Genomic DNA, 21,821 nt, shown 5'->3' with positions numbered 1-21,821 from the left:
GCGTGAGTGTTAGCAATTGTGAAAGACTAAATGATAGTTGAGTATGTGGACTTGCTGAAAAGCTCTGACATTGACTCTTTCTGATGTTCCGATAAATTGCAATTGCTTCAATGACTGAGATTATAGTTTGTTAGTTTTCAATGAAGTTTCTGATTCATACTTCAAATTGTGATTGAATTGTTACTTTAGCATAAGAAATCATATGACAATATATATATATGTTGCTGTTCTAAGAATGATCATGATGCCCTCATGTCCGTATTTTATTTTATCGACACCTCTATCTCTAAACATGTGGACATATTTTTCGATTTCGGCTTTTGCTTGAGGACAAGCGAGGTCTAAGCTTGGGGGAGTTGATACGTCCATTTTGCATCATGCTTTCGATATTTAGTGCATTATGGGCTGTTATTACACATTATATCACAATACTTATGCCTATTCTCTCTTATTTTACAAGATTTACATGAAGAGGGGGAATGCCGGCAACTGGAATTCTGGGCTGGAAAAGGAGCAAATATTAGTGACCTATTCTGCACATCTGCAAAAGTCCTGAAACTTCACGGGAACACGTTTTAGAATATATAAAAATATTGGGCGAAGGAAGTACCAGAGGGGGGCCACCCACCATCCACGAGGGTGGGGGCGCGCCCCCTGCCTCGTGGGCCCCCCTGGCAGCCCTCTGGTGCCCATCTTCTGCTATATCAGGTCTTTCGTCCAGGAAAAATCATAAGCAAGCTCACGGGACGAAACTCCGCCGCCACAAGGCGGAACCAATCTAGGGTTCCGGCAGAGCTGTTCTGCGGGGGAAACTTCCCTACGGGAGGGGGAAATCATCACCATCGTCATCACCATCGATCCTCACATCGGGAGGGGGTCAATCTTCATCAACATCTTCACCAGCACCATCTCATCTCAAACCCTAGTTCATCTCTTGATACGGGGTTGCCCAATCTTCACGGAGGATTGGCTCTATGTTGCGAATCAACGCCACCTGAAGGGTATGAAGGAAACCCTCGATCCCAACCAACAACGCTGTCGGGTAAAGAATAACTAGTGCAACCTGACGAGACCGAAGCTAACTATTGCAAATGCAACAACCAGCGACAAATATTCGCCCAACCACACTCTTAGTTCCAATCCACGCAACCACGCACGAAGTTGGAAGCACGAACTGGTCACCGCCTCAATGGCTGCTGTTGTAAAATCACAAAGTGAGTTTACCCTCTCACAAGGCAAGATTACAAGAGCTAAGGAGGAAGTGAACTCTCAAACAATATTCTGGTTGCACTTAGCTAACCTATGCTGAAATCAAATTGCCAAAGAGTTGTGGCTGAAGTGGGGGAAGGGGTATTTATACTAGGAACAGCCCTCCTAGTTTAGGTGTGAAACCAGGCCAAAAGAGGGGCTCAAATTCGTGCTAACCAGCTGGTCAAGGGAGCAAACTCATGGAGCCTCGCGCAACAATTAATGCCCTGGATAGCTTGCATTGGAACTCTCATATCCTTTGACCCAGGACTCCAAATGATGCACCATTTGATTTTCCTGAAAGTAGACTTCATATGCTCTCCATTTTGTACTCCCACACATGTTGGATGCTCATATATTTGCATTGCATGATTCAGCAAGTTCTGGGACGAATTCTGGAACTGCACATGCAACAATAGCGTGTTGAGATGGCTTGCTATTCTTCCTTGCGGTGTAACTATTTGTCCTTGTCACCAAAACAAGGCTTTCATCAGAGTTGAAACTTGTTCTCTTTAAACTTGTTGAATGGGCTCCAAAACTTGGTTCTTCATGTGCTGAATGTTGTTGGTTGTCCTCGACATTGTACCTAAGTAAAATCAGCACACGAGATTTAGGCAGTATAAAGTTCTCATGGTCATTTGAATTGTGATAAGCTAGGAGCGCGTTCACCTCTTGTGCTATTTGTTCGGCACGGCTCCTTGTCATGGGACCCAAATAGATCTTCTTTGTAGAAGCTTCACTTGATGGCTGAGATTTATCATCAGGAGAATATGATAAATGAGGTGAACCTGGGATGTCCTCATCATCCTCCCCCTCTTCAAAAGGAGTCGTCCTCGACTCTTGACCCTCTTGATCGAAGCATGGAGACAAATCAGCAACGTTGAAAGTTGGACTCACAACATAGTCTTCAGGAAGCTCGATTTTGTAAGCATTGTCATTGATCTTGGCCAGGACTTTGAATGGTCCATCTCCACGAGGCATTAGCTTGGATTTGCGCTTCTCTGGGAACCGATCTTTGTGCAAATGTATCCAAACCAGATCTCCGGGCTCAAAAGTTACCTTCTTGCGATTTTTGTTTGCCTTAGCAGCATAGTACTTGGACTTCCTTTCTATCTCTTCTCTGGTCTTCTCATGAATCTTCTTCACATATGCAGCACGCTTGGAAGCGTCCATGTTACATCTCTCTTGCAATGGAAGTGGCAGCAAGTCAATTGGTGCAAGTGGTTTGAATCCATATACCACCTCAAACGGGCACATGTTTGTGGTAGAGTGAACTGCCCGATTGTAAGCAAACTCCACGTGCGGCAAACACTCTTCCCACTCCTTCAAATTCTTCTTGATCATTGTACACAGCAAGGCTGAGAGTGTGCGGTTCACTACCTCTGTTTGCCCATCAGTTTGGGGGTGACACGTTGTTGAAAACAACAACTTGGTTCCTAATTTTGCCCACAATGTTTTCCAAAAGTAGCTCATGAACTTCACATCTCGATCTGAAACAATAGTCCTTGGCATTCCATGCAAGCGAACAACTTCCCTGAGAAACAAATCAGCAACATGTGAAGCATCGTCGTTCTTGTGGCACGGAATGAAGTGTGCCATTTTTGAGAACCTATCAACCACAACAAAAACTGAATCCCTCCCCCTCTTAGTCCTAGGCAGTCCTAAAACAAAATCCATGCTAATATCTTCCCAAGGAGCATTTGGAACAGGTAGGGGAGTATATAAACCATGGGAGTTCAGTTTAGACTTAGCTTTGTGGCATATGATGCATCGCTGCACAAATCTCTCAACGTCCTTCCTCATCTTTGGCCAATAAAAGTGATCGGCCAACAGCTCATAAGTTTTCTCACGACCAAAGTGTCCCATTAATCCTCCTGCATGTAATTCCTGCAACAACAAAGGCCTAACCAACGAATTTGGAACACACAACTTGTTAGCCCTAAAAAGGAACCCATCATACACATGGTATTTATCCCAACCTTTCCCATCTTTACATTTTGCATATGGTTCTGAAAATATATGATCAGTGCAATACAGTTCTTTTAAGCTCTCAAGCCCTGGTACCTTCACTTCTAATTGTGTCAAAAGAACATGCCTACGGGACAAAGCATCAGCAACCATGTTTTCCCTTCCTTTCTTATACTTCACAACATATGGGAAAGTTTCAATGAATTCTACCCATTTAGCATGCCTACGATCCAGTTTAGCTTGGCCTTTCAAATGTTTCAAGGCCTCATGATCAGAATGTACAATAAAGTCTTTAGGCCATAAGTAGTGTTGCCAAGTTTCAAGCACTCTAACCAAGGCATACAACTCCTTATCATAAACAGAATAATTCAGTTGTGCACCACTCAGCTTCTCACTAAAATATGCTATTGGTTTTCGTTCTTGCATTAACACACCTCCAACACCTATTCCACTAGCATCACATTCCATCTCAAAAGTTTTAGTGAAATCAGGTAGAATCAGCAAAGGTGCTTCAGTTAATTGTTTCTTAAGCTCAAGAAATGCTTCTTCTTGTGGTGCACCCCATCTAAAGGGCATTCCTTTCTTTGTCAATTCATTCAAAGGTGCAGCAATTGTACTAAAATCTTTCACAAACCTCCGGTAGAAACCAGCAAGGCCATGAAAACTTCTCACCTGGCTTACATTCATTGGAGTTGGCCAATTCTTGATTGCTTCCACCTTAGATTCATCCACTTCAATTCCCTGTCCTGAAACGAGATAGCCAAGAAAAACAACCTTGTTTGTGCAAAAGGAGCACTTCTCAACGTTAGCATATAGTTTTTCTATCCTTAGCACATTCAGCACTTGTTTTAGATGTTCAATATGTTCCTCAATGGATCTTCTATAGATTAGGATGTCATCAAAGTACACAACAACAAATTTTCCAATGTAAGCTCTCAAAACATGGTTCATCAATCTCATGAATGTACTTGGTGCATTAGTTAATCCAAAAGGCATGACTAACCACTCATACAACCCAAATTTTGTTTTGAAAGCAGTTTTCCATTCATCTCCTTCTTTCATCCTAATCTGATGGTATCCACTCCTCAAATCAATTTTAGAGAAAACAGTAGAGCCACTCAATTCATCAAGCATATCATCTAACCTAGGAATAGGATGACGATACCTAATAGTTATAATATTGATAGGCCTACAATCCATTACCAATCGCCATGTGTCATCTTTCTTGGGCACCAAAATCACAGGTACAACACAAGGACTTAAGCTTTCACGCACATAACCTTTATCTAAAAGTTCTTGTACCTGCCTTTGTATCTCCTTTGTTTCTTCAGGATTGGTGCGGTAGGGAGGTCGATTCGGAAGTGATGCTCCTGGAATGAGGTCAATCTGATGTTCTATGCCACGCAAGGGAGGTAGACCAGTGGGTACTTCCTCCGAAAAAACATCCTCGAATTCCTGCAAGACATCACAAATAGCACTAGGGAGACATGTTAAGTCGTTAGCTGAAAGCAAAGCATCTTTGTACACAAGTACAACGACCACTTGATTTGGGTTGAGCCTCACATCTCTTAGTTCTGATTTGGTGGCTATCATTACTAAGTTCTCTCCCTCTCTTTTATTCTTCTCTCTCAGATTTGGCTTGTGACACTCACTCATCGATTTGTGGATCTCTCTCTCGCTCTTTTTCTCTCCCTCTTTCTTACTCACTATTTTTACTTCAGAAACTTTCTGCAAGTGCTCAGCCATGATTTGTTGGGGTGTCATGGGTCTAAGCACCAAGTCTTTTCCTCTCCACTTGATGGTGTATTGATTGGTTCTGCCACAGTGTTGAGCTGAATGATCATATTGCCATGGTCTGCCCAATAGCAAGTGACACACCTTCATTGGCACCACATCACACTCAACGATGTCATTATAATCTCCAATCTTGAATTGCACCTGTACCATGTGTGTGATCTTAATCTCTCCACATTCACTCAACCATTGTATATGATATGGATGAGGGTGTTGTAGCAGCTTCAGCCCAAGCTTATCACACATTTCTTTGCTTGCAAGATTGTGACAACTCCCACCATCAACAATTACCTTGCATACCTTGTCTTGCACTTTGGCTCTTGTTTGAAACAGATTGTGTCGTTGTCCATTCTCAGCTTCTTTGATCTGCACACTCAAAACTTTAGTGACAACAAGAGAGGCACCTTGCTCATAATCACAATAGGTTTACTCATCACCATCTGAACCATCACCATCTTCAGTTTCTTCTTCAGGTTCACTACAAGACTCATATTCTCCATTCTCGGTGATCAGCATGGTAAGCTTGTTGGGACAATCCTTCTTCATGTGGCCATGTCCCTTACATGTAAAGCACTTTATCTCACTAGTTTTCCTCATGGAGCCAATGGAGGATGAACTAGGAGCTGCAAATTTGCTCTTCTCCTTCAAATTTGATGCATCATTTCTGCTCGTGGCTGCACATGCATGGGGCTGATTTCCACCACCAGAACTAGTCATAATACCTCGACCAACGTTGAATTGAGGTATAAACTTACTCCCACTTGATGTAGCTTGAGCTGTGAAGGACGTAGTTCTGTTTTGCTTCGAGTCTTCTTGCAATTGACGTTCAGCCTTAGAAGCAAGATGTACCAGCTCTACTACATTACGATATGGCTGCAAATCAACCACTCGTTTAACATTAGGATTCAGCCCATAGAGGAACCTTGCCATGGACTGCTCCTCATCTTCATGTATGTTGTCTCTTATCATTGCCTTCTCCATCTCCTTATGATACTCCTCAACTGATAACTTTCCTTGCCTCAAATTCTGGAGCTTATCAAAGATGTCACGTCTATAATGCCTTGGGACAAATCTTGCCCTCATCTCTCTTTTCATTTCTGTCCATGTAGCAACAGCAGGCTCTCCTTCTTCTTCTTGCTGAATCTGAACTTGCTCCCACCAAATTAGAGCATAGTCTTCAAATTCAAGTGAGGCCATTGCTAATTTCTTCTCTTCAGAGTAGTTGTGCATGCGGAAAATCTTGTCAACCTTCAATTCCCATGTGAGATAACTTTCTGGATCAGATCTACCATCAAACTTGGGCATGGTAAATTTCAGCTTTCCAAACCTCTCCTCCTCATGCCGTCCACGACCATAGTTTCTACGATGATGAAATCTGTCATTATGGTCATGCCTTCTTCATATTCATCAAACTCATCTCCACTACCTTCATGGTGCAGATTTGCTCTTCGGTGGCCTCCTCTAAGACCACGACCAACAGCAACTTCATGATGACCACGTCCATTACCATGATCATTTCCACGTCCGGGACCGGGAGGTCTCATGGCATGGGGAGCAGGAGCACGGTTTCTTCTAGCTTGTGCATTGGAGGCAGCACCTTCCCCATCAGTTACATTTTGTTCTTCACCATGGACACTTGCATCTTCTCGGTTCTGACGAAGCTCTCGCACAATATCAGCAACAATACCAGTCCTCATGGCTGCCATGTTCTGAGTGAGTTGCTCATCAACATTACCCATAAGTTGCTGCAAATCTCTCGACAACTTGTCTTGCTTCTCTTCAATTGGGTCAAGGCTATTTCTGAACTCTTGGCGTAGATGATCACGTAATGCGTTGAAGTGAAACCGTGTGACGGGCTGATTGAGATGCCCATTTCCTTCAACATCATACTCGTTTTCTTCACCTGCCATGGTTAGTTCTTCAAAAGCCCTATAGTACTAGAAGCATATATGTGGATAACAACTCAAGCTCACCTCACTTACCAACCGAAGCCCATGTAACTTCCAAATGAGAGCAGAATCATGCTCAACCGTGCTGTCGGTGGTTGGTATACAAAAAGTGATAATCAAGCGAATACAAGTCTAGGGTTGCACATGCGGGGCTGTCTGGTGGACTTTGGTTGGGGTATATATGTAGCAAAAGGTGCACTAATCTGCAATCTAGATATTGTTGAACCAAGTAATCATCCACACAAGATTCTAATGCATTTAGTTGCTGAATGAGATATACGTGAGGTACATGCAACTCTCGCCAAGGAATCAGATTTGCTGCAAGCAAGGATTGAAGACTTTGCACACTTGACACGTTTCAGCTCACAACACAAACATGGATTTCTCAAGATATAAGTGAAGAACAGTCCCAAGTTTTCTCTCCTTTGCTTCTTGCACACACTTTCTTTCTTTGGGCAGATCTCTTTTTTTTTGCCTTTTTTGCTCTTTTTTTGACAAACTTTCAACAAGGGACTTGGATCTGAACACACACTTTGGGGGAATCACGAAAATCACAATAGATGAATTCAACCAACAAGAACATGCAGCTGAAACTTTGGCAGCAAACACACACATGCGTTGTTCCCTTTGTCATCGATATGTTACTTTCCCGAGATTCGATCATCGGTATCTCAATACCTAGTTCAATCTCGTTACCAGCAATTCTCTTTACTCGTTCCGTAATGCAACATCCCATAACTAACCCATTAGTCACATTGCTTGCAAGGCTTATAGTGATGTGCATTACCGAGAGGGCCCAGAGACACCTCTCCGATACACGGAGTGAAAAATCCTAATCTCGATCTATGCCAACTTAACAAACACCATCGGAGGCACCTGTAGAGCATCTTTATAGTCACCCAGTTACATTGTGACATTTCATAGCACACTAAGTGTTCCTCCGGTATCCAGGAGTTGCATAATCTCATAGTCATAGGAACATGTATAAGTTATGGAGAAAGCAATAGCAACAAACTAAACGATTATCGTGCTAAGCTAACGGATGGGTCAAGTCAATCACATCATTCTTTAATGATGTGATCCTATTCATCAAACGACAACTCTTGTCCATGGCTAGGAAACTTAACCATCTTTGATTAACAAGCTAGTCAAGTAGAGGCATACTAGTGACACTTAGTTTGTCTATGTAATCACACATGTACAAAGTTTTCGGTTAATACAATTCTAGCATGAATAATAGACATTTATCATGATATAAGGAAATAAATAATAACTTTATTATTGCCTCTAGGGCATATTTCCTTCAGCTGCTTCGCGGGGAGCGGTGATGGGTGCTCCCGAGCAAACCAATTTCAGCCACGACCAGGGGAGCTCCTATGTTGCAATAGTGCGCAATGGCTTTGTCCGCGAGGCAGAGGTGCGAGGAAGGTGATGGTGGTTGGGGAGGCGGCAGTGCCATCCTCCTACACAGGAGGCATGGGCATGCTTGTGGAATGCAACGACGTAAGTGCTGGTGTCGGTGGAGAAGAAGCGATCTCCGATGCGCGGAAGCAGGAGCTCCAGGCCTCTTCCTCGCGTCCACCCTCTCTGTTGTCACGTTTCTTATCCTGGGCATCCCCACCACAACCACGACGATGGCAACAACCACCACAACCATGAGAAGAGTCAGCAACTATTGCATGAGATTCATTCTGGCACTTGAGGGTACCATGCGGCTCGTCGGACCCTGGTGAGCAAGGCCTTCCTTGTTGTCTTCTATTATCTTACGACATGGGCAGACGCAGTTGATATAGTCAACAAATGACTGGGATGCCAACTATTTGCTCAAGCCAACCACTTACCGGCTAGAACCCTTGAAACAATTCCCATAATCTGGCCCTTTGATGTCTAGGAGTTGGACATGATTGGACCTATACGAAAGGGCGAGGGAGGCAATAAGTACCTCCGCGTCCTGGTCGACAAGTTCACTAACTGGATTGAAGCGAAGCCGATTACCAGTCAAGCTATCAAGCCATTCATCAAATCCATGTCAGGTGTGGTACACCATAGCATGGCCCATAGTATAATCATGTACAATGGGAAGAATTTTACATCAGAGAAGTTCCAAGATTATTGAGTTGGACGCAATATCAAATTAGACTATGCTTCTATATGTCACACGCAAACCAATGGGCAGGTTGAACGGGCCAACGGATTGGTCCTTGGTGGCATCAAGCCAAGGTTGCTCAAGAAAGCTGGCGGAAAGTGGGTAGAGGAGCTAGATATGTTCTGTGGATCCTACAGACTACACCCAACTGATGTACCGACTACACACCATTTTTTATGGGTTACGGTGCTGAAGTCGTCCTCCCAAGCGACATCATGCACGATGTTCCTCAGGTACCTCAGTATGAGGAGCAGGAGGTAGAGCTCAAGCTCCAGGCCTTCTTCCACGGCGTTGAGCGGTGCGTCTTCAATTTCCTATCCTTCCTCAGATGTAGATTGGTGCTGCCTCGACATAGCACCAATTCAACGAAGGAGGACTGTGGGCAAGGTTCCTTCATCCACCCCAGCTTCTTGGATGAATGTTGTGACGACCTTCAGTGCAAATCCTCCGTCTCCACTCACCTTGAGCAATGTCCAAAACGCTCATGAACTCCTGAAGGGCAAGTGGGCTGCACGGGGTGAACACAAGAGTGTTGCAGACGGACGCGAAAGAAACTTCCTCCTGCAAACGCAAGAAAGCACTACACCACGAGGTAAGCAGTACACTTCTTCATCTCTCTCGGTTTATTTATTACAGACAAAGTAGTGCACGCAGTCCAGTACACCTCCAAAAACAATGCAGTGCGGCTACTTCAGTTCGCCGTGATTAAAATGGCAGTGTAGTTGCTCAGTTATGTAGTACGATTGTATAGGTTGACCATGGACAATGATGCAGTGCGATTACTTCAGTTCACCCCGCGGGATGATGCAGTCCGCGTGCATTAGTTTGCAGTACCCTTTTAAACACAAAGCAGTTTGTATGATTTAGTTCATTTTATTGACAATGCAGCTCGGCCGTTTTGTGCAGGAAATGACGTTCAACAGAAACAAGATGCCGCGCATAATTGAAAACCCAAGGACCATCAACTTTCGGAAGAGTCAAGCTTCTTCGAGAAGAGATACTGGCTGGTTTACCCCTGAGATTCCTCGAGGATTCTTCATGACAACAAACAGGGTGCAATACTCTTCGGAAGAAGATTTTTTCCAGGAAGAAGAGATAGTCGAAGATGGCGATGCTATCACCTTCATGTGGGAGGGAACTCACTGAGGGAGTCCTGGATTAGGGGGTGTACGGATGGCCGGACTATACCTTCAGCCGGACTCCTGGACTATGAAGATACAAGATTGAAGACTTCATCCCGTGTCCGGAAGGGACTTTCCTTGGCGTGGAAGGCAAGCTTGGCGATACGGATATGCAGATCTCCTACCATTGTAACCGACTTTGTGTAACCCTAACCCTCTCTGGTGTCTATATAAACCGGAGGGTTTTAGTCCGTAGGACAACATACACAACAACAATCATACCATAGGCTAGCCTCTAGGGTTTAGCCTCTCCGATCTCGTGGTAGATCTACTCTTGTACTACCCATATCATCAATATTTATCAAGCAGGATGTAGGGTTTTACCTCCATTGAGAGGGCCCGAACCTGGGTAAAACTTTGTGTCCCTTGCCTCCTATTACCATCCAGCCTAGACGCACAGTTCGGGACCCCCTACCCGAGATCCGTCGATTTTGACACCGACATTGGTGCTTTCATTGAGAGTTCCTCTGTGTCGTCGCCATCAGGAAGGATGACTCGCCCCCGTCTTTAAAGACGGCACAGTTGCTAAGGGAGCTTTGGCTGTCGGCCAAACCCTCCGGCTAGGTGGTTTTCTTATGACCTCCTGTTCGGCTTCTGCGCCGACGATGACCTCTCGAGCTATCGAAAACAATCTTCATGTTAGCTCGGAACTCGCCGAGCAGTTAGATAAAATGGAGCTCTCCTCTATAAACGAGCTCTTGGATCGCTCCGCCGCCCTGGGAGTCGCTACGGATTACGACCAGATTGGGCCTAAACCCGATCTGAGAGAGATTAACTCTCCCCAAGTCACCCATCACGTTGCCGTGGTAGAGGGACAGTGCGGCGACCCTTCATCTATCTTAAGGACTCGCTACGTCCGGATTCCCGATCCCTCCAAGCCGGATACCCGCGGAGGGGAGGATATCACTCAAAACCTGAACTTAGAGTCAGACGACGGGCTGGATTCATTGGACAACATCCAGGAATCCAAATTTTCGAGTTCAGAAATTCCTCGGCCTCTGAGCCTCAGATTGGGTGAGGCTTCAGATTTAATTCCACCCACCCACCCGAACATAAGTGATCTATCCCAAATCAGGCAAGAGCCCGATGAAACAGTACATCATTACTGGGCCAGATTCCTCCTGGTTGAGAACAGGACAAGGGACTGCCGCGAGGAAGACGCAATCTTAATTTTCTGCAATGATTGCACGGACAAGGGAATCCTCAACGCCATAAGTCGCCGTGATATTACACGCTTCACTGACTTGGCGTCCATTGTACGAAAGTACTGTGCGATGGAAATCGCTTGGAAAACCGAAATTAAATTTTGGGACGATTCGGCCCTGAATACAAACCCAGTCCGAAATAAAAGGGTGCATCATCGCCAGACACCCGGGTCAAACACGAAAAAGCAAAAACCTTCTACAGGGCATGGAACCGTACTGGAAGGATGGCTTAATGGACCCTGTAAAATTCACAGTACAAAGGACGCCACACCAACTCACAGCCTTAGAGCATGTTGGATACTCCGGCAGGTGGCCAAAATTGGCAAAAATCTCCTAATTCCGGAGGCCACAGAAAGCCACCCCAAAGACACCAATACGGTATTAACAGTCTTCGAGACTTTCGCATCAAATAATATGCGAAAATGGACACTCCGTAGCCTTGCCGAAGTCTACCAAGTAGCAACAATAAACCCATGGAGTGACACGGCTTTTACCTTTAACGCCAGTGATGAACCTAAATTCCGAATAGCCCGAGCACCAGCCGCATTGGTCCTCAGTCCAATAGTGGACGGCTTTCGTCTTACCAAGGTACTCATGGACGGCGGCAACGGATTGAACCTCATTTATGAGGAAACCCTTCAAAAAATGGAAATAGACTGGAACCGCACTGAGCGAAGCAGCACAACCTTTAGAGGAATAATCCCCAGTCGGGAAGCGCGCTGCATAGGAAAAATCACACTAGATGTGGTGTTCCGCACGCCGGATAATTACAGGTCCGAAGAGGTCACGTTCCATGTGGCTCCGTTCAGCAGCGGTTATCATGCTCTGCTAGGGCGGGAAGCGTTTACAATCTTCCAAACAATACCCCATTACGGGTACATGAAGCTCAAGATGCCCGGGCCTAACGGGATCATCACTCTAGCTAGTGATCCGGACATAGCACTCCCGCCGAAAACAAGACAGCCGCACTGGCCCTCGAGGCACTATCCGAAGCCCTAGCGGCTGAGGAACTGACTGCGCTGCGCTCTACGGTGAATAGGGACGATGTGTTACTCGACAAAAGATCCAAGTCCACCTCCTTTAAACCGGCGGACGAAATAGTCAAATTCCAAGTCCATCCAACGGACCCCAATAAAACAGCTTCCGTCGGGGCACAGTTAAACCCTGATGTAGACACCGCACTGCGAGAGTTCCTACGAGAGAACTGGGACATTTTCGCCTGGCACCCTTCAGACATGCCAGGAATCCCACGCAGGCTGGCCGAGCACAGCTTAAATATACAAACAAGATTCAAACCTGCCAAACAGGCTTTTCAGCGTTTTTCCGAACCTAAGAGACATGCCATGGGAGAGGAGCTAGCAAAGCTATTGGAGGCCGGATTCATCAGAGATATAAAACATCCAGACTGGCTAGCAAACCTGGTGATGGTACCAAAGAAGGACAAATCCTGGCGCCTGTGCGTTGATTTCAAAGACCTTAACAAGGCTTGCCCAAAGGATCCCTTCCCCCTCCCCCGCATCGATCAAATTATCGACGCTACCGCAGGACACGATTCATTGTGTTTCCTCGACGCATATTCCGGCTACCATCAAATCAAGATGGCATAATCAGACCAAGCCGCAACGGCATTTATCACACCATACGGGCCATTCTGCTTCAACACAATGCCCTTCAGGCTAAAAAACGCCGGCGCAACATATCAGCGCATGATTCAGACATGTCTGGCAAACCAGATTGGCAAAACAGTGGAGGCATACGTAGATGATGTGGTCGTCAAAACAAGACATGTCGAGTCTCTAGTAGACGACTTGAGGCTCACATTTGATAACCTCCGAACATACGACATCAAGCTCAACCCAGAAAAACGCGTTTTCGGTGTCCCAGCCGGAAAGCTCTTGGGCTTCATTGTATCCGGTAGGGGAATTGAAGCAAATCCAGCGAAGATCCGAGCTCTGTCACAATTGGATATCCCAAAGGACCTCAAACAAATACAAAAGTTAACCGGATGCGTGGCGGCCCTAAGCCGCTTTATATCCCGCTTGGGAGAAAAGGCCCTACCCCTCTACCGCCTACTTCGGCGCACTGAATACTTCGAATGGACGGATGCAACCACGGCTGGACTCGACGAAATAAAAGCCATATTGGCAACAAACCCAGTCCTGGCCGCGCCAAACATTGGCGAACCAATGCTATTGTACATTGCAGCAACACATCAGGTGGTAAGCGTAGTGCTCGTCGTCGAACAAGAAACGGACGGACACAAATTCCTCCTTCAAAAGCCGGTCTATTATGTGTCCACTGTCCTCACTCCGTGCAAAACACGGTACCCGCATTATCAAAAGATTGCGTACGCGGTATTCATGGCATCCCGGAAGCTACGACACTACTTTCAAGAGTGTTTAATCACAGTAGCCTCGGAAGTACCACTTAACGATATTATAAACAACCGTGACACAACGGGCCAGATTGCAAAATGGGCCATTGAGCTCCTCCCGTTCGACATAATTTATAAGCCACGGCGATCCATCAAGTCGCAAGTCTTGGCCGACTTCGTCGCAGAATGGACGGAGGCCGAACTCCCTAAAGAGTATGACACATATTCAAATTGGATCGTGCATTTCGACGGCTCCAAGATGTTGGCCGGACTGGGGGCTGGCGTCGTTTTGACGTCCCCCATAGGAGACACAGTTCAATATGTACTCCAGATTATTTACAGAGACTCCAACAATGCAGCCGAATATGAGCCCCTTTTACATGGTCTCCGGATGGTAGTATCCATGGGCATTCAACGCCTAGAGGTGCGCGGGGACTCGAACCTCGCAATATCCCAAATAAATGGAGACTTCGACGCCAAGGATCCAAAGATGGCAGCTTACCGCAACGCCGTCCTAAAAATGTCAGCTCGGTTCGAAGGGCTTGAATTTCATCATATAGCCCGGGAAAATAATCAGGCTGCAGATGTCCTGGCACGCATCGGCGCAAAACGCAATGTAGTCCCCCCCCCCCAACATCTTCTTGGAAAGGCTGTTCAATCCATCCGTAGTATGGGAAGGGGAGCCGCACAATAACAGCCCGGACCCAACCGCACTGCCCGACACTAAACATTCTGACACAATCGGCGGCTCCGCCAATGAAATAACACCTTCAGCCCACGTAATAATGGCCGTCATCGCCCCGTGGACGGAACCATTCCTCGCCTACCTTATTTGGCAGGAACTCCCCGAGGACCAAAATGAGGCATGCTGCATAGTGCGGCGATCCAAAGCCTACAAAGTCCACGAGGGAGAGCTTTATAAGAAAAGCACTACCGGAGTCCTTCAAAGGTGCATCTCCGAAGAGGAAGGGCGGAACCTCCTGGCTGAAATTCATGCCGGACTCGGCGGTCATCACGCTGCAGCTCGGTCCCTTGTAAGCAAGGCCTTCCGCACAGGCTTTTATTGGCCGATGGCCCGGGCAGACGCTTAGGACTTAGTCCAGCGATGCACCGGTTGCCAGCTCGTTGCAAACCAAAGCCATATGCCACCCACCGCCCTCCAAACTATCCCCATTACTTGGCCCTTAGCGGTCTGGGGGCTTGACATGGTTGGACCCCTTAAAGGCGGAACCCACAAGCAAAAATACTTACTGGTCATGGTGGATAAGTTCACCAAATGGATAGAAGCCAAGCCTGTTAAGACGGCCGAATCCGGACCGGTGATAGACTTTATATCCGGGGTTGTACACCGTTACGGCATTCCCCACAGCATCATCACTGATAACAGCACGAACTTCACGGCCGACGAGGTAAAACTCTGGTGCAAAAACATGGGCATCAAGCTCGATTATGCTTCCGTCTATCACCCACAAACTAGCGGCCAAGTCGAACGTGCAAATGGTCTTATCATGAGCGGCATCAAACCCAGATTAGTGCGGCCCCTCAAGGAATCTAACACGCACTGGGTAGAGGATCTCGACTCCGTACTCTGGGGGCTGCAGACCACGCCGAATCGCACCACCGGATACACACCATTCTTTATGGTGTACGGCGCAGAGGCAGTTTTGCCTTGCGACATAATTCATGACTCACCTCGAGTGCGCATGTACGAAGAAAGAGAAGCCGAGCTCGATCGGCAGGACAACTTGGACGCATTGGAGGAGGAGCGTGATGTGGCAAAAGCCCGTTCCGCATTCTATCAACAGCAGGCTCGAAGATATCAAAGCAGAGAAGTACGGGCCAAAAATTACAACGTTGGCGAATTAGTTCTACGACTACCGGACAAGAAAAAGGACAAACTCAAGCCCAAGTGGGAAGGTCCCTTCATAATTGACCAAGTCCTGACTGGTGGAGCGTACCGCCTGCGAGATGCATCGGATAACCGACTCGAGCCGAACCCATGGAACGCAGCCCGTCTCCGAAGATTCTATGCCTAGCGCCGGACTCTGTGTTTGTCTCCTTCCTCTGTCCATTTTTTATATACTTTCTGTCTTACATTCCTCTTCTTCTCTCTCTCTCTTATAACCTTTAAAGGCTCATAAAGTGACACGCTATCCGCACTCATTAAACCTGGGGGCTTCTTTAAACAGAAGCTTATTTATACGGGCTTCATGCCCAACACATGTGTCACACTTCCACATGTACCTTTTATTCACCATTATATGCATCGATATGACTTAAGTTTTGGCCAAGCTGGGTTTCTTGGCTCCTGTGCTTACCCCTACGTTCCCGATTGTTTGGCTAGGTGGTAAAGGGAGCACCTCTGCGATTGTTACTGCCGGGTCAGCCGGACGTGTACCTCAGACTGGGTGAAGCCGAAAGCTAGCGTTCTTAAGGGAATATTCGGTCAGTGAACTAAATATGATCTTTTTTTATTTCATTTATCGATACGCCCCCAGTTGTTTTTCCTGCGTTTCTTTTCGCAGCATGGACATGCACTTTAGGGCATGCCTCCCAGGGAAAGGAACCCCTAACAGAACTATTCTCCCTAGAAGATGTTTCTTACTAACCATGTAATATAACATAACTAGTTGGGCACTTGTCTGTTCACGCACTAATGACCCCTACGCCTGGTCTCCATGCATTCCCCGGTTCCTATATAACCGCATGGGAATTCGGACACACTCCGGACCGTCAGGTCCCGAGGCTGAAGCGAAAAGGTCGGCCATGAAAAATGATCCACAATCTGGCTAGAAGGCATTATAAATGTTAATTAAATTACATAGTCATTTTGACTGATTGTATTCCTCTTCAATACCATCTAACAGGCTGCCTAATTTACAGTCCTGCTGGGAATACTTTGCGGCCAACTCTACTTGGCTGTATACTAAGCTTACAGGGATCTCCTTCCCATCGGGCCCTACAGGACCGACCTCGGCCATGTGGTTGGGGTCAGCCTTTGTGTACCGCGTCTTCACCATGGCCCAGGCCTCCCTAGCACCTTGACGGCAGGCCGATATCTTCCACAATCGGAAGCACCGCCGTGCTCCCTTTAGCTTCTCCGCAAGCTCTCCAAGACCTTCGGGCATGGAGATGGATGGCCACAGGGCCTGGGCGACGCCTTGAATCGCCTGCCGAACTCGATCGGGCAGTTGCGAGAGCTCGGGAAGAAGGTCACCCATAGAACCGGGCATCTCCTCTGCAGGACGACCTGTTAGCACACCTACAGACATTGCTCTGTTAGTCGACTTCCCCGCTGAACTTTCTTTCAAAGGTTCATTCAAGAACTTACTAAATATGCCGTGCCGAAGCCGCTGATTCTCCTTAACGGAGTCTGACAGTTGGGCACGAACATCTTTCAGCTTGACGCCCAGCTTGGTGTTGGCATCTTGGAGATCGTTCTTCTCCCGCCTCACCTTTGTCAGCACCTTCTCACCAGCCTTTAGTTGGCGTAGTAGGTGTTGCCTTTCCGGATTCAATCCGGCGCCATCTACAATTTCATTTGTCAGATTCGCACCCATGCCGTGCTTCGCAAAATACTTATCTTTCAAAGTGTATATTACCAGAGGGGGTCTCCTTGGGCTCCCCTGCCGCGGCTAGTGCGGCCTCAAGTTGGGCTTTGCACTCTTCCAGCTCCTTGGACAGTAGGGAATTCTTTTCTGTAAGAACCTGCATAAGAAATGATCCTTAAATCAGTTATTCTAACTGTTTCAAGTCTCGGGGGCTACTGGTATATATATATAATTACCAAAAATTTCTTACCCGTATGTCTTTTACATATTGCTCCGTGGCTCTGGCTAGACCATTTTAAGCGGCACGGAGGTACGCATCTCCCGAATTAAAGGCATCTAATGCCTCTTGGGAGAAACAAGCGTCGTGAAGAATTGTCCGACGACGCCTGTGGTCCATGGCACTCTCCACCTCAGAGTTGGTGGTAGACAACCTGTCCACATCCTCCGTTGGAGGAGCGTCCGGTGCGCGCCTTGTGTTCGCCTCCGCCTCCGGACCAGACTTTGGAGCCTGGCTGGTGGAGGCGCGGTTGGCAGCCTCTCCGGGTACAGTCCGGCGAGGTCTCTTTGTCCTGAAGAGAGCACGAGTGTTAATATGCCTCGCAGGTGTAACACCTGGGATAAGGGGGCGCGCCATACCTTTGCGCTGACACCTCGGTCCGGACTGCGCCTCTTTTCTTCCCACGGGGCCCTGCGGCCCCTCGTTGGCTTGTCACCGCAGGTTCAGCCTCCCGTCTCAAAAACCTCCCCTGCAAAGCTCGGTTGTAATCAGGAAACTGAAAGCACGAGAGGGCGGACACCTATTCGGGGTACTGGGACTTCGATCTCAGTTACCTGGGAGGCAGGGATTAGCCCTGGGTAATTGGCCGTAATGGCCACCAAGGCGTTGTCCTTGCTCAATTGGTGGAACACTCCATCAATCAGCTCCACACATATGTCCGGATCCTCTTGAGAGGCCGGGTCGAGGGACCGTCCTGGGTCCTCGGGTTGTGGAGGAGGGTTGTTTATTTCCTTAACAGCCCGGCGCAGTTCCTGCGTTGAAGTCGTTAGACTGAATATTTAACAATGGGAATACAAAACGGATGGGCAAGTAAATGTGACCGCTTACCTAGCTTGGGGGATTGTGCATAGAGAATCCACCCTGTGGATTGACGCGGAGAAATTCCTCCTCTTCTCCCTTATACAAAGTGGACAAGATCTTTAGTAGAGCGGCAGCTGAATCCGGCCCCTTACGGCCGTAGCGGGTGGCGTCGTCCTCCCCGTTGAAGTCCCACATGGGGTGGCTTCTATACTGAAGCGGCTGCACCCCCCGCATGATGCATTCGGCCATAACCCCGATCATGGTCAGTCCGGAATGGGCTAACAATCTTATTCGGCCCATCAGGTAAATGATATCCCCGTCACTTTCCCTCTGAGGGCTCCGTGGACGCCAGCTTATGCGCTTCTTTAAGGGAGCACTGTCGAACTCAGGGAGGCCAATCCGAACAGGATCCGGCAGCGGGACATCCTCTATATAAAACCATTCCGAATGCCAGTCTTCGGACGCCTTCTTTGGAGTTCCGGATAGATATCCGGTCCCGGCGATGCGCCACACTTCGGCTCCGCCCACTTGATACATTGACCCCTCCTTAGAGCGAGGCACAAGGAAGAATAACCTTTTCCATAGTCCGAAATGAGCCTCAACACCCAAAAACAGCTCGCAGAGGGCTACAAAGCCCGCGATATGCAATATGGAGGCAGGCGTGAGATTGTGTAGCTGGAGGCCGTAGAACTCCAGCAGCCCCCGGAGAAATGGATGGATTGGAAATCCGAGCCCCCTTATTAAATAAGGGACGAGGCACACCCGCTCTCCTTTGGAGGGATTAGGGGCACTCTCCGCTTGCTCTCCGCCATTATAGATGGCAAGACCGGCTCGAACCGGGACCATATAGGCCGGGGGGAGAAATCCCTTGGTCTGGAGCGTCACTAGCTCGCTATGCGGGATGGAGCATCTCTCCCAATATCCAGGCTGAGGGCTGGAAGGGCGAGAGGGGGAGTTGCGACGGCTGGCCATGGTGGTATGGACCTTTGTCGGATGCGCTCTGATGAACACTCGCGAAGGGGAGAAGATGTGGTTTGGATCTAAATCCTCGTCCCCTTAAATGGGCGGCTCATTTACACGGCTAGGGGTGTGAATGAAAAAACACTCAGACTTTTCATATTCGTTTGACACGTGGGAGACGACCATTATTGGGCGTAGAAGCCAAGGAGCGCAACATTTACAAGAAAACCGGACTTTATTTAACAGGTACACGGAATTTGGAGGAGAACCCGCCTTGCAATGCCGAAGACAATCTGCGCACCGGACTCATCGTCATTGAAGCCTAGTTCGGGGGCTACTGAGGGAGTCCTGGATTAGGGGGTGTCCGGATGGCCGGACTATACCTTCAGCCGGACTCCTGGACTATGAAGATACAAGATTGAAGACTTCGTCCCGTGTCCGGAAGGGACTTTCCTTGGCGTGGAAGGCAAGCTTGGCGATACGGATATGCAGATCTCCTACCATTGTAACCGACTTTGTGTAACCCTAACCCTCTCCGGTGTCTATATAAACCGGAGGGTTTTAGTCCGTAGGACAACACATACACAACAATCATACCATAGGCTAGATTCTAGGGTTTAGCCTCTCTGATCTCGTGGTAGATCTACTCTTGTACTACCCATATCATCAATATTAATCAAGCAGGACGTAGGGTTTTACCTCCATCGAGAGGGCCCGAACCTGGGTAAAACTTCGTGTCCCTTGCCTCCTGTTACCATCCGGCCTAGACGCACAGTTCGGGACCCCCTACCCGAGATCCGCCGGTTTTAACACCGACACTGGTGCTTTCATTGAGAGTTCCTTTGTGTCGTCGCCGTCAGGCTCGATGGCTCCAACGATCATCAATAGCGATGCAGTCCAGGGTGAGACCTTCCTCCCCGGACAGATCTTCGTCTTCGGCGGCTTTGCACTGCGGGCCAATTCACTTGGCCATCTAGAGCAGATCGAAAGCTATGCCCCTGGCCGTCAGGTCAGATTTGGAAGCTTAAACTACATGGCTGACATTCGCGGGGACTTGATCTTCGACGGATTCGAGCCACTGCCGAGCGCGCCGCACTGTCACGACGAGCATGATCTAGCTCTGCCACCGAATAGTGCCCTGGAGGCCGCACCCGCATCGGCTTCGACCCTTAATTCGGAGCCAACTGCGCCGATCGAGGATGGGTGGTTGGACGCCGCCTCGGGGGCTGCGATCCCAACAGCGATTGAGCCGAACACCAGCCCCGCACTCCGCGAGACTCGTGACTCCAAGGAGCTGGACTCCTCTCCGGACTCCGGACCCTCCGCGCCCCTGCCGATCGAATCCGATTGGGCGCCGATCATGGAGTTTACTGCCGCGGACATCTTTCAGCACTCGCCTTTCAGCGATATTCTGAAGACACTAATGTCTCTCTCTTTATCAGGAGAGCCCTGGCTGAACTACGGTCAGCAAGGTTGGGATACGGACGATGAAGAAATTTAAAGCCCACCCACCACCCACTTTGTAGCCACTGTCGACGATTTAACCGACATGCTTAACTTCGACTCCGAAGACATCGACGGTATGGACACCGATGAAGGAGACGATGAAGAACCAGCACCTATCAGGACCTAGAAAGCCACCTCGTCATATGCCGTATACATGGTGGACACCCCAAAAGAAGGAGATGGCGATGGAACAGCGGACGATGACCCCTCCAAGAAACAGCCTAAGCGCCGGCGTCAGCGGCGCCGCTCAAAATCCCGCCAAAACAAATACGGTGATTCCAGCACGGGATATAATAATACTCCGGAAAGTGCCGAAGAAAACCCCCTCCAGCAAGATTTAGCACAGGAGGATGGAGAAACCAGCCCTCATGAGAGAGCGGCAGACAGAGAGGTCGAGGACGATAATTATATGCCTCCCTCCGAAGACGAGGCAAGCCTCGACGATGACGAATTCGTCGTGCCAGAGGACCCCATCGAGCAAGAGCGTTTTCAACGCAGGCTTATGGCCACGGCAAGAAGCCTCAAGAAAAAACAGCAACAGCTTAGAGCTGATCAAGATTTGCTAGTCGACAGATGGACTGAAGTCCTTGCGGCCGAAGAGCATAAACTCGAACGCCCCTCCAAGAGCTACCCAAAGCGCAGGTTGCTACCCCAATTAGAGGAGGAAGCACTTAAACCTACATCCCCTGCACCCGATACGGACGATCGGCCACCTCAACACCGGATTACCACCGCGTCCACCTGCTGCACCACAAAACAACGCCCAGTGTGCACCTACTACACGACAAAATAGAGCTCAACGTTCACATGCTGCACAAAAAAACATAGCTCTGAGTGCACCTGCTGCATCAAGTTCAATAC

At 48.1% G+C, this 21,821-nt stretch overlaps 1 pseudogene; it reads right to left on the bottom strand.

Moving 5' to 3' along the window:
* Positions 1-1,599: 1,599 nt before the first annotated feature.
* On the bottom strand, positions 1,600-6,315 carry LOC125537054 (annotated as a pseudogene).
* Between the last annotated feature and the right edge of the window lie 15,506 nt (positions 6,316-21,821).

This window comes from Triticum urartu, chromosome 2, assembly GCF_003073215.2.
Source record: "Triticum urartu cultivar G1812 chromosome 2, Tu2.1, whole genome shotgun sequence".
NCBI lineage: Eukaryota > Viridiplantae > Streptophyta > Magnoliopsida > Poales > Poaceae > Triticum > Triticum urartu.
This window is presented reverse-complemented; position numbering and strand designations above follow the sequence as displayed.